Below are 17,242 nucleotides of genomic sequence, written 5' to 3' on the forward strand. Positions count from 1 at the left end.
TCGCCTCCCTTTTGTGCCAGAAAACCAACAAGCGCAGCGTCCAACAACACCAAACTTAAAGGTTTGCTTGTCCTCAAGCAGAGAAGAACTGAAAACAAGAATAAATAGTGAGAGGAAAGAAGAGTATAAAGATAAAAGAATAAGAGAGAATTAGGATTGGGAGAGAGAGAAAGAAAAGTGAAAACGGTGCGGCGACGGCGACGCGTATGCGTGCAGCATGCGTACGCGTGGGTTGTGAATTTTCTTAATGACGCGTTAGCATCAGGTACGCTTCCGCGTGCCATGAATTTTGTGCGATTCGCGGAAGCTAGCCGAGTACCCGCGCGACTCTCTGTTCACATGGCTTGGGAGCCAAATTTTCATACGACGCGTTCGCGTCGTGCACGTGGTCGCGTGGATGGCCATATGTGCAACTGACGCGAATGCGTCAGTCATGCGTTCGTGTGTTCTAACTTGTGCTTTTAGCACACTTCCTACCCCAAGCCTGCGCAACTCTCTGTCAAACATTCCTTAACGTCGAAGTTGCAGGTCACGCGTTCGCGTCGGGGACGCGCCCGCGTAAATGGCGTAAATCACAAACGATGTGAACGCGTGGGGTACGCAAACGCGTGGGATCGTTTGTGCGAAAGGCTCCATTCTAGTGCCACTCCTGTGCAACTCTCTGTTAAATTTATTTTTTCACTATACATGATCGACGTGTTCGCGTCAGTGACGCTTGCGCGTCGTATGCACGTTTTTTTGATATATATATATATAGCTATATATATATATATATATATATATATATATATATATGAGGTTATCAGCAGCATGATCAGAAAATTAGTAAGAACTCAATAAAAATCAAATAAGAAAATTACTACTACGAAAAATAAAAATAGCTAAGGATACGAAATTATCAGGTTGCCTCCCGACAAGCGCTTCTTTATCATCACTAGCTTGACGGTCAGCTCCTCTAAGGAGGAGGATCATAGGGGATCAGCTCTTCACCCCTTACTTTGAACTTCTTTCCTGTGTCTCCATAACTTAGCTCAATATGCTCCAGAGAGAGGATTCTGATTACTGTATAAACCCATGCTGGATTGTTGGTCAATACCACCTTCATTCCTGGGGAGAAACCTTCAGTGGGAATCTTTTTGTTTCTCTATCCTCTGGGTACTTTCTTCTTTTTGGGAACCTCCTCCTTGGTAGATAATGCATTCCCAATACCAAACTTAGGTTTGATATTAGGAGGAATTTTATTGACTATTACCAAGGGAGGTTTGAGCTGCAGATTCTACTGTGTATCATCAGGCGGTTTTTGAAGGTTTGGATCAATAAGCTCAGCCTGCACGCACCTCTCTTTTTCACTTGTTGGATGTATATCTTTGAAGACATGAAAGACCATTTTCTCATTATGCACTCTAAGCACTAATTCACCCACTTCTACATCAATCAGAGCTCTTTCAGTGGCTAGGAATGGTCTTCCTAGAATTATAGAGACATTCTCATCCTCCCCTGTGTCCAGAATCACAAAGTATGCTGGGAGGAAGAACTTACCCACTTTAACCAGGATATTCTCCACTAATCTGTATGCAGGCTTCATAGATTTGTCTACCATCTGTAATGCTATCTTTGTGGGTTGGGCCTCTTGGATTTGCAGCTTCTTCATCACAGATAAGAGCATTAGATTTATGCTTGCCCCCAGATCACATAAGGCTTTCTCAAAGGTTGTGCTCTCAATGGTGCATGGAATTTGAAAGCTCCCTAAATCTGGCATCTTCCTTGGCAAGTTATTCTGAATGACAGCACTACATTCCTTAGTTAGGACTATTGTCTCATCTCCCTTTAAATGCTTTTTCTTTGACAACAGCTCCTTCATGAACTTGACATAGATAGGCATTTGCTCCAAAACCTCAGCAAAAGGAATATTGATTTGTAACTTTCTGAAGATTTCCAAGAACTTTGAGAATTGCTTGTCCTTGGTCTCCTTTTGAAGTCTTTGAGGATACGACATCTTAGGCTTGTACTCAGGAGCCTTTGGCAGTGTAGGATAAGTGTGAAGAGAGTCTGGGAATGGGTTGTCTGCACGCTTTGGAGGGGCGTGCTCTACTTCTTCCTTCTTCTTCTCTGGAGCTTCTTTTTCAACTAACTCTTCTTTAACCTTGGTCTCAGAGCCAGCTACTTTACCACTCCTCAATTGAATAACCTTGCAATCTTCTCATGGGTTCACCACTGTATCACCTTGAAATGTACTTGCAGATCTCTCAAGTATTTGCTTGCTCAGTTGGCCCACTAGCACCTCTAAATTTCTAATGGAGGCTCTGGTTTCCTGTATAACTTGTGCTTCCGTACTTGCCACTTGTCCACTTATTACGGAGATAGCCTTCCATTCTTCTCTTGGATTTGGAATTGTGTTACTAGGAAGGCTATTAATGGTTCTCTGATCAATTTCATTAACTCTGGTGGCTATTTGACCCATTTGAATCTCCAGGTTCTTGATGGATGCTCTGGTTTCCTGTCTAAAACCTGTCAATATTGCTTCCAAATCATTGTTCTGTTGGAAACCGCCCTAAGAATTATTGTTGAAGTTTTGAGGTCTCTGAGGTTGATCCCGCCATCCAAAATTTGGGTGATTTCTCCATCCCTGGTTGTATGTCTTAGAATATGGGTCATTGTTGGGATTTCCAGGACCACTCCCCATGTAATTCACCTGTTCAAAAGAAGGTTGAGCATAATCATAATTATCATTTTGCACAAAATTACCTGCAATGTTATAGGAGACTTCCTGTGGTAGATTTTGGGTGTTGATAGTTGAGACTTGCATGCCACCCATATGTTGAGTAAGTAGATTTATTTGCTGAGACATAAGCTTGTTCTGAGCAAGAATAGCATTGAGAGCTTCCACTTCCATAACACCCTTCTTCTGAGGAGCCTTAGAGTTCACAGTATTCCTGTTATATGAGTATAAATATTGGTTGCTAGCAACCAATTCAATAAGCTCAATATTCTCCTCTGGTGTCTTCTTCTTATGCAATGAACCTCCTGCAGAATTGTCTAAGCACATCTTGGACATTTCACCCAAGCCTTCATAAAAGATGTCTAGTTGAGTCCATTTGGAGAACATGTCCGGAGGGCATTGCCTAATCAGTAGCTTGTTGATGTTAGGATTTTTGCTAGTAAAGAATTTGTAGAAATATAGTCGTGTTGTGAGTATAGATTCTAAACCAACAGAAAATTCCTTCGTACAAACGTTTTGGTTGTCACAAGTAATAAACCCTTTTAAAATTGATAACCGAGTATTCAAACCTCGGGTCGTCTTCTCAAGGAATTGCAGGGAGGTATGTTCTTATTATTGGTTATGGGTTTTGTAAATTGGGGTTTTGAAAGTGGGGAACAAGTAAATTAAAGGACAAATAAAATAAATGATTGACTATAAAATAAACTCTTGGCAAGATATGAAAATTCGGAAGTCCTATCCTAGTTACTCCTATAAGAATGGAAGTTAATCCCACTTAGTTAACCTTTGCGTAAGCAAGGGAAAGTCAAGTGAACCAATTGGTTAGATTTCCCAAGTCCTAGCCAACTCCTAAGGAAAGACTAGAGTTAGTGGAATTTCAGTTAATTAGTCGTCATAACAATCAATCATGAATAGTTGATAACTCAAGAGCTTCCAGCCAAAAGGGAATAAAATCTACTTGAATGAAAATAATTTGGATAAAGCCCAAGCGTCAATAACATGAATTAGAGAAAATAATCATAAGTCTAAAATAATTCAAATTATATTAATTAAGAAAATCGCAACATGAATGGCTCATAAGTCAAATAGGCAACATATGTAATACAAGCATTAAATTATCTGAGAGTAAAAGAGAAAATAAATAAAAACAGGAACATTGAACCTGATATGAAGATGAAATAATCCTGAAGTGAAAAGAAATCCTAATCCTAAAATAAATTCTAATCCTAATCCTAATCCTAAGAGAGAGGAGAGAGCCTCTCTCTCTAAAAACTACATCTAAAACTAAAAATTATGAGTTATGATTAGCATGAATATGAATGGATGCATTTTCCCGCTTTATAGCCTCTAATTTGTGCTTTCTGGGCCAAAAACTGGGTCAGAAACAACCCAGAAATCACTAATTTCAAAATCTGGTACGTACAAGTCGCGGGAAAGTGACGCGGAGGCGTCATCTACGCATTTGCATGGAATGAGATTCGTAGATGTGACGTGGATGCGTCATCCACGCGTTCGCGTTGCTTAACTTCGAGGCAGCTATAACAAATTATATATCGTTGCGAAGCCCCAGATGTTAGCTTTCCAACTCAACTGAAACCTTGTCATTTGGACCTCTGTAGCTCAAGTTATGACCATTTGAGTGTGAAGAGGTCAGGCTGGACAGCTTAGCAGTTTCTTCAACTTCTTGTATTCCTTTCACTTTTGCATGCTTCGTTTCCATCCTCTGCCCCATTCATGCCCTGTAATCCCTGAAATCACTTAATACACATATCAAGGCATTGAATGATAATAAGAGAGGATTCAAATAAAAGAAAATAAAAGCCAAAGAAGCATGTTTTCAATCATAGCACAAAATCAGGAAGGAGAATGTAAAACCATGCAAATCATATGAATAAGTGTATGAAAGATTGATAAAATCCACTCAATTAAGCACAAGATAAACCATAAAATAGTGATTTATCAACCTCCCCACACTTAAACATTAGCATGTCCTCATGCTAATCTCAAGAGAAGCTATAAAGGAGTGAAGAGGAATGATAGAGAGTATGCAATGCAACCTATCTATGTGAATGCAACTACATGCAAAATGTTTCTACCTACTTGGTTGAAAGTGAATAAGTTCTTCAAGACAAATATGAACCGGATTTCACTAATTCAAATTACAAAATACAGTACAATGAACTTGCAAGAAGAAGATAGCTCATGAAAGCAGGGAACATAGAATTGAGCACTGAACTCTTACTGGTAGTGTATATCATTCTAACTCTCAAGTGTCTAGGGTCAATTCTCTCAATTCTCTACTAATCTTGCTTTCTATAGCTTGCTCTTCATCTAACAATCAACAACAGTTTAATGCACCAACACACAAATCAAGAGGTATTTTAAGGGTTGTAATGAGGTTAGGGTCAATGTAGGATTGTATTTGGCCAAGTGGACTAAAATCTGAATCCTTAATTAACATAAACTTTCCGCCTAACTTAAGACAATCCATTTAATTAAAATTCAAAATCTAACTTCCCATTAACTGTGTTTTCCACATATTCATGCATCCTCAATTTGAGTTCAGAACATATGCATTGATACCAACACTTACTTTGGGACATTTTGTCCCCTTTTATTATTTGCTCTTTTCTTTTTCTTTTTTTTTCAATGCATATGATTAAAGTATTGAATGCAATAATATGTGCTCAACTATTATTTTGCACATTTTCACTAAAATATACAACACCCAATTATTCAAACCAAATATTTTCAAACCTAACTTCCCCACACTTAAATCATGAGCACTTTTACTAGTCTAAGCTAACCAAGGATTCAAATTAAGGACATTATTGTTTTCCGCTTAGAGTTAGTAATGAGCTAAAGTAAAGAACAAATGGGTATATTAGGCTCAAATTAGTTTGCAAAGGATAATGAAAGGGTAAGGCCATATGGGTATGTAAGCTTAGTGAAACAAAGGCCTCAATCATATTAGTGCATGCTGATAAACCCCATTTGTAGGGTTTATCTTGTGCTTGATTTAAGGGATTTTATGACCTTTTACCCACATTTATCCATTGAAATAGCATGGTTTTATAACTTCTCCTTTAATTGTGCTTAAGAGTGAAAACATGCTTTTTAGGACTTAAAATAGCTAAATCTAATTCTCCTTGATTCCATTAGATGCCTTGATATGTTTGTTAAGTGATTTAATGTTTAGGAGGCAAAGATTGGATTAAGGGAATGAAGAAAGAAAGCATGAAAAGTTGGAGAGCTCATGAAGAAATGAAAGAACCGGAAAGCTGTCAAGCCGACCTCTTCGCATTTAAATGACCATAACTTGAGCTACAGAGGTCCAAATGATGTGGTTCCAGTTGGGTTGGAAAGCTAACATCCGGGGCTTCGAAACGATATAAGATTTACTATGGTTGAACTGGGCATGGTGACGCGTACACGCATAGTACGCGCACGCGCCGTTGCTGCCACCTGGTTCACTTAAAGTAAAACGTGGCCAGCAAATTCTAAAGCCTTGTGGGTCAAATCCAATTCATTTTTGATGCTATTTAACCCAAGGAGTGAAGGGGGAAACACAAGTTAGTTACCAATTAGTTTTAGTTTAGCTTTTAGTTAGTTTCTAGAGAGAGAAGCTCTCTCTTCTCTCTAGAATTAGGATTAGGTTAGTTCTTAGATCTAGATCTATTTCTTCTTCTTCTCTCTTCCAATTTTCGTTCCTCTCCTCTATTGTAGTTGTAGAATTCTCCTTCTAATGTAATTCCTTTGTTTGTAGTTTGTGAATTCTCTTTTGTAGATCTACATTTCTCCTTCAATGCAATTGGTAAGTTCTTTGTTGTTTCATGATTGATTTGGTTTTCTATTGTGGACCTCTTGCTTTTGTAGTTAGATCTCTCCTTAATTCTTGCAAATTCATGTGTTTACTTGTATTGCACTCTATGTGTTTGATGAAATGTCTCTTATAGCTATTAGTTAGATTTTGTTCCTCTTGGCCTAGGTAGAGTAATTAGTGACACTTGAGTTATCTAATTCCTTTGTTGATTGGTAATTGGAGAGATTTCTAATTGGTTTGGAGTGCACTAAAGCTAGTCTTTTCTTGGGAGTTGGCTAGGACTTGTGGCTCAAGTCAATTCATCCACTTGACTTTCCTTTATTGAGTAAGGGTTAACTAAGTGGTAGCAATGAACAATTCTCATCACAATTAAGAAGAATAACTAGGATAGGACTTCTAATTTTCATACCTTGCCAAGAGCCTTTTTATAGTTGTTAGTTTATTTTCATTGCCATTTACTTTTCATGCTTCTTATCCAAAACCCCAAAACACATTTCTAACCAATAACAAGACACTTTATTGTAATTCTTAGGGAGAACGACCCGAGGTTTGAATACTTCGGTTTATAATTTTAGGGGTTTGTTTTAGTGACAAACAACTTTTTGTATGAAAGGATTAGTGATTGGTTTAGAAACTATACTTGCAACGAGAATTCATTTGTGAAATTCTAAACCATCAAAAATCCAATCATCACATGCATACATCAAACAATGGAAATATAGAATTAAGCAAGACAAAGATCACAATTTTAGAGAGAAAAACACACACCAAAAATAAAATATTGGTTGATAAAATGCAACCAATCAAATAGGCTCAAAATCTCCCTGGTTTTGTGTGTTTGAGCTTTAAACCATGTTCCAAAATAAGATTTCTTCAAACAAGTTTTTCAAAAAGTTTTATTCAAATTAGTGAAATACTATAAAAATTTCTTGAAAAAGAAAATATTACTTTAACCAAGTGGTAAAATATGCACAAAATCAAACTATAATGCAATCAAACATGCAAATGCAACAATGAAAAACAAAAATTGGTGTTGAGAAGGGACTAACTAACCCATGGAGATCGGTATCGACCTCCCCACACTTAAAGATTGCACCGTCCTCGGTGCATGCTGAGATGTGCAAGTGGACGGGCGGTTCCAATTGGCGCCTTTCTCCAAAGATCATGCAGATGGACTTGTCTGTCTCCCCATGTAAACGTCTTCCAGTTCCCTTCCAGGTGGCCATCCTGAAAGAAAAAAAGGGAAGAAAAGTAACCCAGGAATAAAGATAAGAAAATAAATAAAGTATGGGTGGGTTAATGCCAATTGATAAGGGTCTCATTTACATGGAAGCTTCAACATGTAAGTGATAAAATAGTAGAAGCACATGGCAAATCAAGAGTGCAAAAATTTGCAACATAGGGGAAGAATGTGGGTAATGAAAGACAATATAAATTCATGTCAATGTAAAATTAATACAAGTATCATAAAAGATTAACATTGATTTAAATAATATTACCCAACAGTGTAAAACAAGTCACTGAGCACCAAGATAATACCAGAAAAGACACAACAGTTGAATATGAACAAGTAACACCGATGGAAAAATAATAAATTTAGAAAAGAAAAGAAAAATATGCACAAAATTAAAATGCAATGAATGAAATATGCAAATAAATTAAGAAAAATAGAATGAAGGTGAAAAAGAATGAGAAGTGAAAGAAAAAAGTAAGAAAGAAAGAAGAAAAGATAGAAGAAATTAGGATTAGAAAAGAAAAGATAAGATAATTGGTACTGATTTGGATAAGCTGTACGGCGCAGGCGACGCGGACGCGTGGTGCACGCGATCGCGTGGGGTGTGATGAATTCAAGGGACGCTGACACCTAGGGCACGCGGACGCGTGACTCGATTTGTGCTAGTGGTGCGAGAGTAGCCTCGCGTGCGCACAACTCTCTGTTTAAATGCATTTTTGCCAAAAATCTAGGGTGACGCGGTCGCGTGGTTGACGCGATCGCGTGGATGGCCTAAATTTGAAAACGGCGCGGACGCGTGGGGCACGCGTACGCGTGGCAGGGTTTGTGCTTCTAGCACGAGTCCAGCCCAATTGTAGCTCAACTTTCGGCCATACACCCTTTTTACATCGATTTCAGGGCACGCATTCGCGTGGGTGACGCGGACGTGTGGGAGGCATTTTTCCCACATGACGCGGATGCGTCATCGATGCAGTCGCGTGGATCAATCTGTGCTAAAGGCACACCTCCAGCCACGCTTTCGCGTGACTCTCTGTTCACTTTTCTTTTCTCCCTAATGCACCTGCGACGCGGATGTGTCAGCGATGCTGTCGCGTCGCGTGCGAATATTTTTTTATGCAATATGCAGAATGCAATGCTTAATATGAATGCTATGCATGATTTCAGGTTCAATAAAAATTAAAAAATAGACTAAAATTTAAACTGAAAAAAGAACGATCATACTGTGGTGGGTTGTCTCCCACCTAGCACTTTTAGTTAAAGTTCTTAAGTTCGACATTTGGCGAGCTCCTTGTCATGGTGGCTTATGCTTGTACTGATCCAGGAATCTCCACCAGTGTTTGGAATGCCAGCATCCTCCAGGGTCCCAAACAATAAGGTACGTAAAGCCCTTAGGTGAGTTCAAGAAGGCTTCAAGGCTCCCGGAGTGTTGAATGTCGGAATAGATTACAGGATCCCAAATGCTACTTTTACACCCATCTTTGTCTTGATCTGTATTTTTCCAGCCGGGTGGTGAGTAGTCTGAATTCTCACTGCAGTGACCAAACAGCTTCCGAGATCCTTTCAATTGAGCTTGACACCAATCCTTGCACCTCAAGTTAAAGTGTGAAACCTTATTGAATCTTGCATACCAACTCTGAGTGCGAGTCAATTCCCTTTTTCTCTTAAAGCTGCAAAGAGCTCTAAGCTGGCCATCTGTTTCAAGCAAACCATATTCAAGTGGAAAATTGAAGATGAAAGTCAAGGATTTTACCCACTTGAAGTTTGTGTTGGGTGGTAGTGGCCTTGGGGTTAGTGTTTTCAGTTGTTCTGCAAGCTCTACTCCCTTGTGGTCTTCCGTAAATTTCTCCACTTCTTTGCAAATTTCTTCAACTTCACCCATGTCTTGATCAAAGTCATTGATATCTTCCTCATCACTTGAGTCGTAAATAGGAGGTTGAGAAAAGTCGACCTCTGCATCATCTTCATATTCACTTGGGAAAGATTCTTCAGTCTCAAAGAATTTACTTGCGGATGTAAGTTCATTATTAAGAGAACTTGAGTGGTGACTATCATCATTAGGAAAACTTGAGTCTTGGGTAATTCCGTCTAATTCTTCATAAGATACCTGCCTTGGGGGTTGTACACTATCCTCCTTAGCATTAATTGTAATGTCTTCGACGGAATTCTCCACAACTCTGGATTTCTGCGGAGGTTCAGCATCTCCTAAATCTTCAACCAACTCTTCTTCTTCTACAATGACAGCGTCCTCTATTTGTTCTAGTACGAAGTTATGCTCTATGCTGTCCATTGGAGCTTCTCGTGTCTTTTTCACAATACATTCTTCATTAGATTCTCTACATGAAGTCATGGGAGTCTGTTGAGGGACTGAACGTCTAAAAGATAATTGATTTATTGCTTGCTCTAGTTGATGAAGGGTTGCATTAAATTGGTTTACTGATTCTTCGAGGCGAACCTATGATTCTTGGCTTGATGGATATGGACATGGTGCATAGGTGTGTGGTGGTTCTTGGGAATAGTTGGATTGGCGTTGGGGTGGATAAGGGTCATGTGGTAATGAATGGTGAAAAGAAGCTTGTGAGTGTGGTGGTTTGAAGCTATGTTGAGAGGATGGTCTCTGGGCATAGGGTGGGGCTTGTTGGTAGCTACAAGGTGGTCCACCGAATCTATCAGTTGGGTATGCATTGTAGAATGGTCTTTGTCCATGATATCTAGGATGATGTTGTTGCCTAAAGGGGTGATCAGATCATTGTGGCTCCATCCATCTTTGATTGCTTAGACCTTGATGCATAGTCCTGTTATAGCTTCCATTCCTTGCAATAAAATTAGAACCAAACTCAAAGCGAGAGGGGTGAGAATTCATAGTAGCTATCAGAAATAAGAGGGAAGAGAAGGAACAAATAAACAAGTAAAAGAAAAATATTTACAATAACCAATAATAAGGCACACATTTGCAATTCCCCAGCAACAGCGCCATTTTGACGTTAGGATTTTTGCTAGTAAAGAATTTGTAGAAATATAGTCGTGTTGTGAGTATAGATTCTAAACCAACAGAAAATCCCTTCCTACAAACGTTTTGGTTGTCACAAGTAACAAACCCTTTTAAAATTGATAACCGAGTATTCAAACCTCGGGTCGTCTTCTCAAGGAATTGCAGGGAGGTATGTTCTCGTTATTGGTTATGGGTTTTGTAAATTGGGGTTTTGAAATTGGGGAACAAGTAAATTAAAGGACAAATAAAATAAATAATTGACTATAAAATAAACTCTTGGCAAGATATGAAAATTCGGAAGTCCTATCCTAGTTACTCCTATAAGAATGGAAGTTAATCCCACTTAGTTAACCTTTGCGTAAGCAAGGGAAAGTCAAGTGAACCAATTGGTTAGATTTTCCAAGTCCTAGCCAACTCCTAAGGAAAGACTAGAGTTAGTGGAATTCCAGTTAATTAGCCGACATAACAATCAATAATGAATAGTTGATAACTCAAGAGCTTCCAGTTAATCAATTAAAGCCAAAAGGGAATAAAATCTACTTGAATAAAAATAATTTGGATAAAGCCCAAGCGTCAATAACATGAATTAGAGAAAATAATCATAAGTCTAAAATACTTCAAATTATATTAATTAAGAAAATCCCAACATGAATGGCTCATAAGTCAAATAGGCAACATATGTAATACAAGCATTAAATTATCTGAGAGTAAAAGAGAAAATAAATAAAAACAGGAATATTAAACCTGATATGAAGATGAAATAATCCTGAAGTGAAAAGAAATCCTAATCCTAAAATAAATTCTAATCCTAATCCTAATCCTAATCCTAAGAGAGAGGAGAGAGCCTCTCTATATAAAAACTACATCTAAAACTAAAAATTATGAGTTATGATTAGCATGAATATGAATGGATGCATTCCCCCACTTTATAGCCTCTAATTTGTGCTTTCTGGGCCAAAAACTGGGTCAGAAACAACCCAGAAATCGCTAATTTTGAAATCTGGTACGTACAGGGCGCAGGAAAGTGACGTGGTGGTGTCATCCACGCGTTTGCATGAAATGAGATTCACAGATGCGACGCAAACGCATCATCCATGCATTCGCATTGCTTAACTTCGGTGAAGCTATAGCAAATTATATATCATTGCAAATCCCCGGATGTTATGTTTCCAACGCAACTGGAACCGAGTCATTTGGATCTCTGTAGCTCAACGTATGACCGTTTGAGTGAGAAGAGGTCAGGCTGGACAGCTTAGCAGTTTCTTCAACCTCTTGTATTCCTTCCACTTTTGCATGCTTCGTTTCCATCCTCTGAGCCATTCATGCCCTGTAATCCCTAAAATCACTTAACACACATATCAAGGCATCGAATGATAATAAGAGAGGATTCAAATAAAAGAAAATAAAAGCTAAAGAAGCATGTTTTCAATCATAGCACAAAATCAGGAAGGAGAATGTAAAACCGTGCAAATCATATGAATAAGTGTATGAAAGATTGATAAAATCCACTCAATTAAGCACAAGATAAATCATAAAATAGTGGTTTATCACTTGTATCTCTCCCAAGCTTCATACAAAGTCTCAGCATCCTTCTGCCTGAAGGTCTGAACTTCCATCCTAAGCTTAGTCAGCTTCTTTGGTGGGAAACATTTAGTGAGAAACTCAGTAACCACCTTGTTCCAAGTATCTAAACTCTCCTTGGGTTGAGAATCTAGCCATAGCTTTGCTCCATCCTTCAGAGCAAACGGGAAGAGCATGAGTTTGTACACATCTGGGTTTACTCCATTTGTCTTCACAGTATCACAAATTTCCAGAAAACTAGAAATAAAATGATTTGGGTCTTCGTGGGAAAGACCGTGATACTGGCAGTTTTGTTGTACCAGAGTGACCAGTTGAGGCTTGAACTCAAAGTTGTTCGCAGCAATAGGAGGCACCACAATGCTCTTTCCATACAGATCCGCTGTAGGAGCGGAGAAAGAACCAAGTACTCTCCTTTGTTGTTCATTTCCATTCGGATTTGCTGCATTGGCATTCTCAGTATTAGTCGGATCCATAGTGGATTCTGCAGCCTTGTAAAGTCTTGCTTGTTGTAAACGCCGCCTGAAAGTCCTTTCAGGTTCAGGATCAAAGCCTAAGAGATGTTCTTTGTCTCTGTTCCTGCGCATAAACAAATAGAAAACAAGAAAGAATGGGAATCTCTACGTCAGAGTGCAGAGAATTCCCAGTGAGGTAACCTGTGTAAAGAGATAAAAATATTGAATAAAATAAAAAAAATTAATAAATAGGTAACACCAAACTTAATTTTAGAAATTAAGAAAAATATTAGTGCTATTTATTTATTTATTTATTTATTTATTTTATTTATTTATTTTTTTAATAAAAGAAAAAAAAGAAGAAAAACGTAACAGGGGAGGGGGAACGAAAGAAAGAAAATAGGAAGTGTAACGGAAAAGGAAAAATAAAATTTAAACGTAAAGAAGAAAAGATTTTTTTTTCAAAAATTTAAAAGCAAAATTTAATTAAAATAAAAATAAAAATGCCTAATTTAAGCAATCAAACAACTAATAGTTGTTAATCACAGTCAATCCCTAGTAACAGTGCCAAAAACTTGATGCGGTATTTTACAAACCACACTACTAACCAGCAAGTGCACCGGGTCGTACCAAGTAATACCTTACGTAAGTAAGGGTCGATCCCACGAGGATTGATGGATCAAGCAACAATAGTGTTTGATAGGATTATCTTAGTTAGGCAAGCAGAAAATGGTTTTGAGATATTCAAAGAGCATTAAACAGCAAATTTGGAATATTAAAGGTAGACAGATAAATAAGTTGAGAATAAAGTATTGAGAAAGCAGTTAAGACTTCAGAGTTATCTATTTTCCGGATTAACTTTTGTTACTAATTAATTTAATCATGCAAGATTTAATTTCATGGCAAACTATATGTGACTAGACCCTAATTCCTTAGACCTTCCTAGTCTCCTCTAAAATTCATTAATTGCCAATTCCTTGGTCAATTAATTCCAATTAGAGGGTGATGATCAATTTCTAGTTTATATGCCAAAAGAATCCTAATTATCCACAAACAAGGGGATTATATGTCACGTATCCCATTAAATACAAACAATTAAAAATTTAGTATAATATGTTTTCAAGCTGTTGTTCAAGTAAAGAGATTTTCAAGTTTTACAAGAACTTAATTAGAACATGGGTCATACTTCCGTTCCACCCATATTCATAAAATAAAGAACGAAAACAATTATTGAAATATAAATCAAGACATGAATTAAATCAAAAAGATCAAACGAATCAATCCATGAAAATAGACAGAGCTCCTAACCTTAACAATGGAGGATTAGTTGCTCATGGTTCAGAGAAGAAAAATAAGGGTTCTAGTAACAATGTCTATATCCCCTGTCTAAATGTACATAATTCCTATTTATAACTAATCCTAAAAATCTAATTATCTCGATCCTCTCTTTTCCTCAAAATCAGATTTGAATTTAAATACGAATTAATTAACAAGTCTTTCGCTGATGGGTGGGGACCACTTGATTTGTCCAATCTGCAGCTTTTAATCTGTGTTTTCTGGGCTGGAAACTGGGTCAAAACAGCCCAAAAATCGTAACCAGTATTTTCGGTATTATGGAGGCCATTTTAGTGGAGAAAGAACAGCAGCCAAGGTGCTCCAATGTGGATTCTACTGGCCAAGCATTTTCAAGGATGCAAAGGACTTGGTGTCAAGATGTGATGAATGCCAAAGGGCTAGCAATCTACCTAAGAAAAATGAAATGCAATAGAGATTTATAATAGAGTTAGAACTATTTGATGTATGGGGGTTTGACTTTATGGGGCTTTTCCCATCCTCCTACTCAAATAGTTATATAATTGTGGCTGTAGATTATGTGTCAAAATGGGTGGAAGCTATTGCCACCGCAACAAATGACAACAAGGTCGTAATGAGCTTCTTAAAAAGGAACATTTTCAGCAGGTTTGGGTTCCCAGGGCACTCATTAGTGATGGAGGAACACATTTCTGCAATAAACAAACTGGAAACACTCCTTCTCAAATATGGAGTCAAGCACAAGGTGGCAACTCCTTATCATCCGTAGACCAACAGGCAAGCAGAGATTTCCAACAGGGAGCTAAAAAGGATTCTTGAAAAAACTGTTGGAAGCTCAAGGAAGGACTGGTCTAAGAAGCTAGACGATGCTTTATGGGCCTACAGAACAGCCTTCAAGACCCCCATTGGGATGTCTCCATACCAATTGGTATTTGGCAAGGCTTGCCACTTGCCATTTGTGCTTGAACATAGAGCATTCTGGGCTCTAAAACTGTTGAACTTTGATGAGCAGGCTGCTGGAGAAAAGAGACTAAGGCAACTCAACGAGCTGGAGGAATTTAGGAGCCAAGCATATGAGAATGCAAAGATTTACAAAGAGAACACAAAAATGTGGCATGATTAAAAGATGGCAAGGAGGGAGTTCACTGAAGGACAAAAGGTGTTATCGTACAATTCTAGACTTAAGTTCTTTCCTGGGAAGCTTAAATCTAGATGGTCAGGACCCTTCACCATTATCAAAGTGTACCCCTATGGTCAGGTGGAACTTATGGAGGACAAAACATAAAGAACCTTCACTGCAAATGGCCATAGACTCAAGCATTACCTGGGGGACTCACTGGATGAAAGGAGAGTGAGCTACCACCTCAATTGAAAAAGGAAGAACGCCAAGCTAGTGGCGATAAAGAAGCACTAGTTGGGAGGCACCCCAACACTTTATATCCTTTTGATTTATTGTTTTTTTAGAAGTAGATTGTGAATATTAGCTTAGGAAGTTTAATTTTAGTTTTGATAGTTAGGATAGCTTTATGAATTATTTTGTCTCCTATTTCTAGAAATGCAACTTGATGAAGGCATTTATTGATGATGAGTAATTGGGCTAAGAACTAGCTAAAAAGCTAAGTTTGGTGTGGCCACTCACCTACTTAATCTAGGCTTACAACCATTTGGATAAACTAAATTTTGAAGAGTAATTCCAGAGATTAAGTTTGGTGTGGCCACCACCATACGAGGATCACTTAACAAGCCCAATGCCACTCAATTTGAAAGCATTGAATATATTGGTGGAGGCTTGAATGTGAATTTTAATGTGTTCAGGGGAGATTAGAAGCAACAGAATGTAAAAGAATTGGAATTACTTCTTCCCCATGAACACTTTAAAAACCCAATGATGAACCTAATTTATTGAGATGCAAATGAATTAAGTTTGGTGTCCCAAGGGACACCCATCTGTTGCAAGTCCATTCACTAGCATTAAAAAGGAATGTGGAGGACCATATTGTCATTACTCATGGGGTTCGGTTTTTTTTTCAGGAGATTGAATGGGGCCCACTTGGTTTATAGCAACGAGGTCAAAGTGTACTTGCACTTTGGAACTCAACATACGCAGAGGGCACAGTGGGATAAGGATTGGCGCCTCTTTCCACGTTAGACGCCACTCCCCAAGTGGGAAAACATTGAATTCTCTCCTTTTCTCACCATTCGAACCACACTCTCACCCCTATAAAAACCTCACTTCCCCATCTCCCTCCCACTTCAAACCCCATCCCACACACGAAAGAAACTCACACAGACTTTTCTTTCTCTCTTCTCTTTTCTCTTTTCATCCCCTTTCTCTCTATCTTTCTACTTGATTGGGACAATCAAGTCCTAAGTTTGGTGTTGGAGCAAAACTTTTGTTTTGCTTGTGTTTCTTTGCAACACTCTATTACTATCTCAGAACCTTCAAACACACTCTCTCTCTCCCCATCCAATGGCACCACCAAGGTCCTCAGTCTTAAACAAAAGAAAGACCAAAGAACGAACTTTCGGTTCCTCAAGCTCAACCTTCAATGAATACAAATTTCTCTCTGCATTCAACCAAAATCAATTCTATGGTTGGGTGAGTGAGAGGGAGATCATCCCAGAGGTTGGTTTCCAACTGGGAAGGAATGAGCACCATGAGATCAACATTGAGATTAACAACAGGGGCTGGGCACTCTTCTGTAACCCACCAAGGAAAGTAGTGGAAGGCTTGGTAAGGGAATTTTATGCCAACGTCGTGCCACAACTAGGGCAAGCTTATGGGTACATTAGCTATGTGAGAGGGAAGTCCATTGACTATAGTCCCTCTAACATAGAAAGGGTATTGATGGTGAAGAGGACAGATTCCACTCAGAGTTATGAGGAGAGGATGAAGCAACCAGACCCAGGATTTGATGAAATCCTGAACGAAATTTGTGTACTAAATGTGTAGTAGATCAATGACAAAGATGGGAAACCCAACCAGCTGAGAAGAAGGGACTTGATCCCCCAAGCTAAGGGGTGGTTGGACTTTGTGAGAAGATCTTTGATTTCTACATCCAACACCTCCGAGGTGACTAAGGAGAGAGCTGTGCTCATATACAGCATTATGAAAGGAGAGAATGTAAATGTT

This window comes from Arachis hypogaea, chromosome 1, assembly GCF_003086295.3.
Source record: "Arachis hypogaea cultivar Tifrunner chromosome 1, arahy.Tifrunner.gnm2.J5K5, whole genome shotgun sequence".
Lineage (NCBI taxonomy): Eukaryota > Viridiplantae > Streptophyta > Magnoliopsida > Fabales > Fabaceae > Arachis > Arachis hypogaea.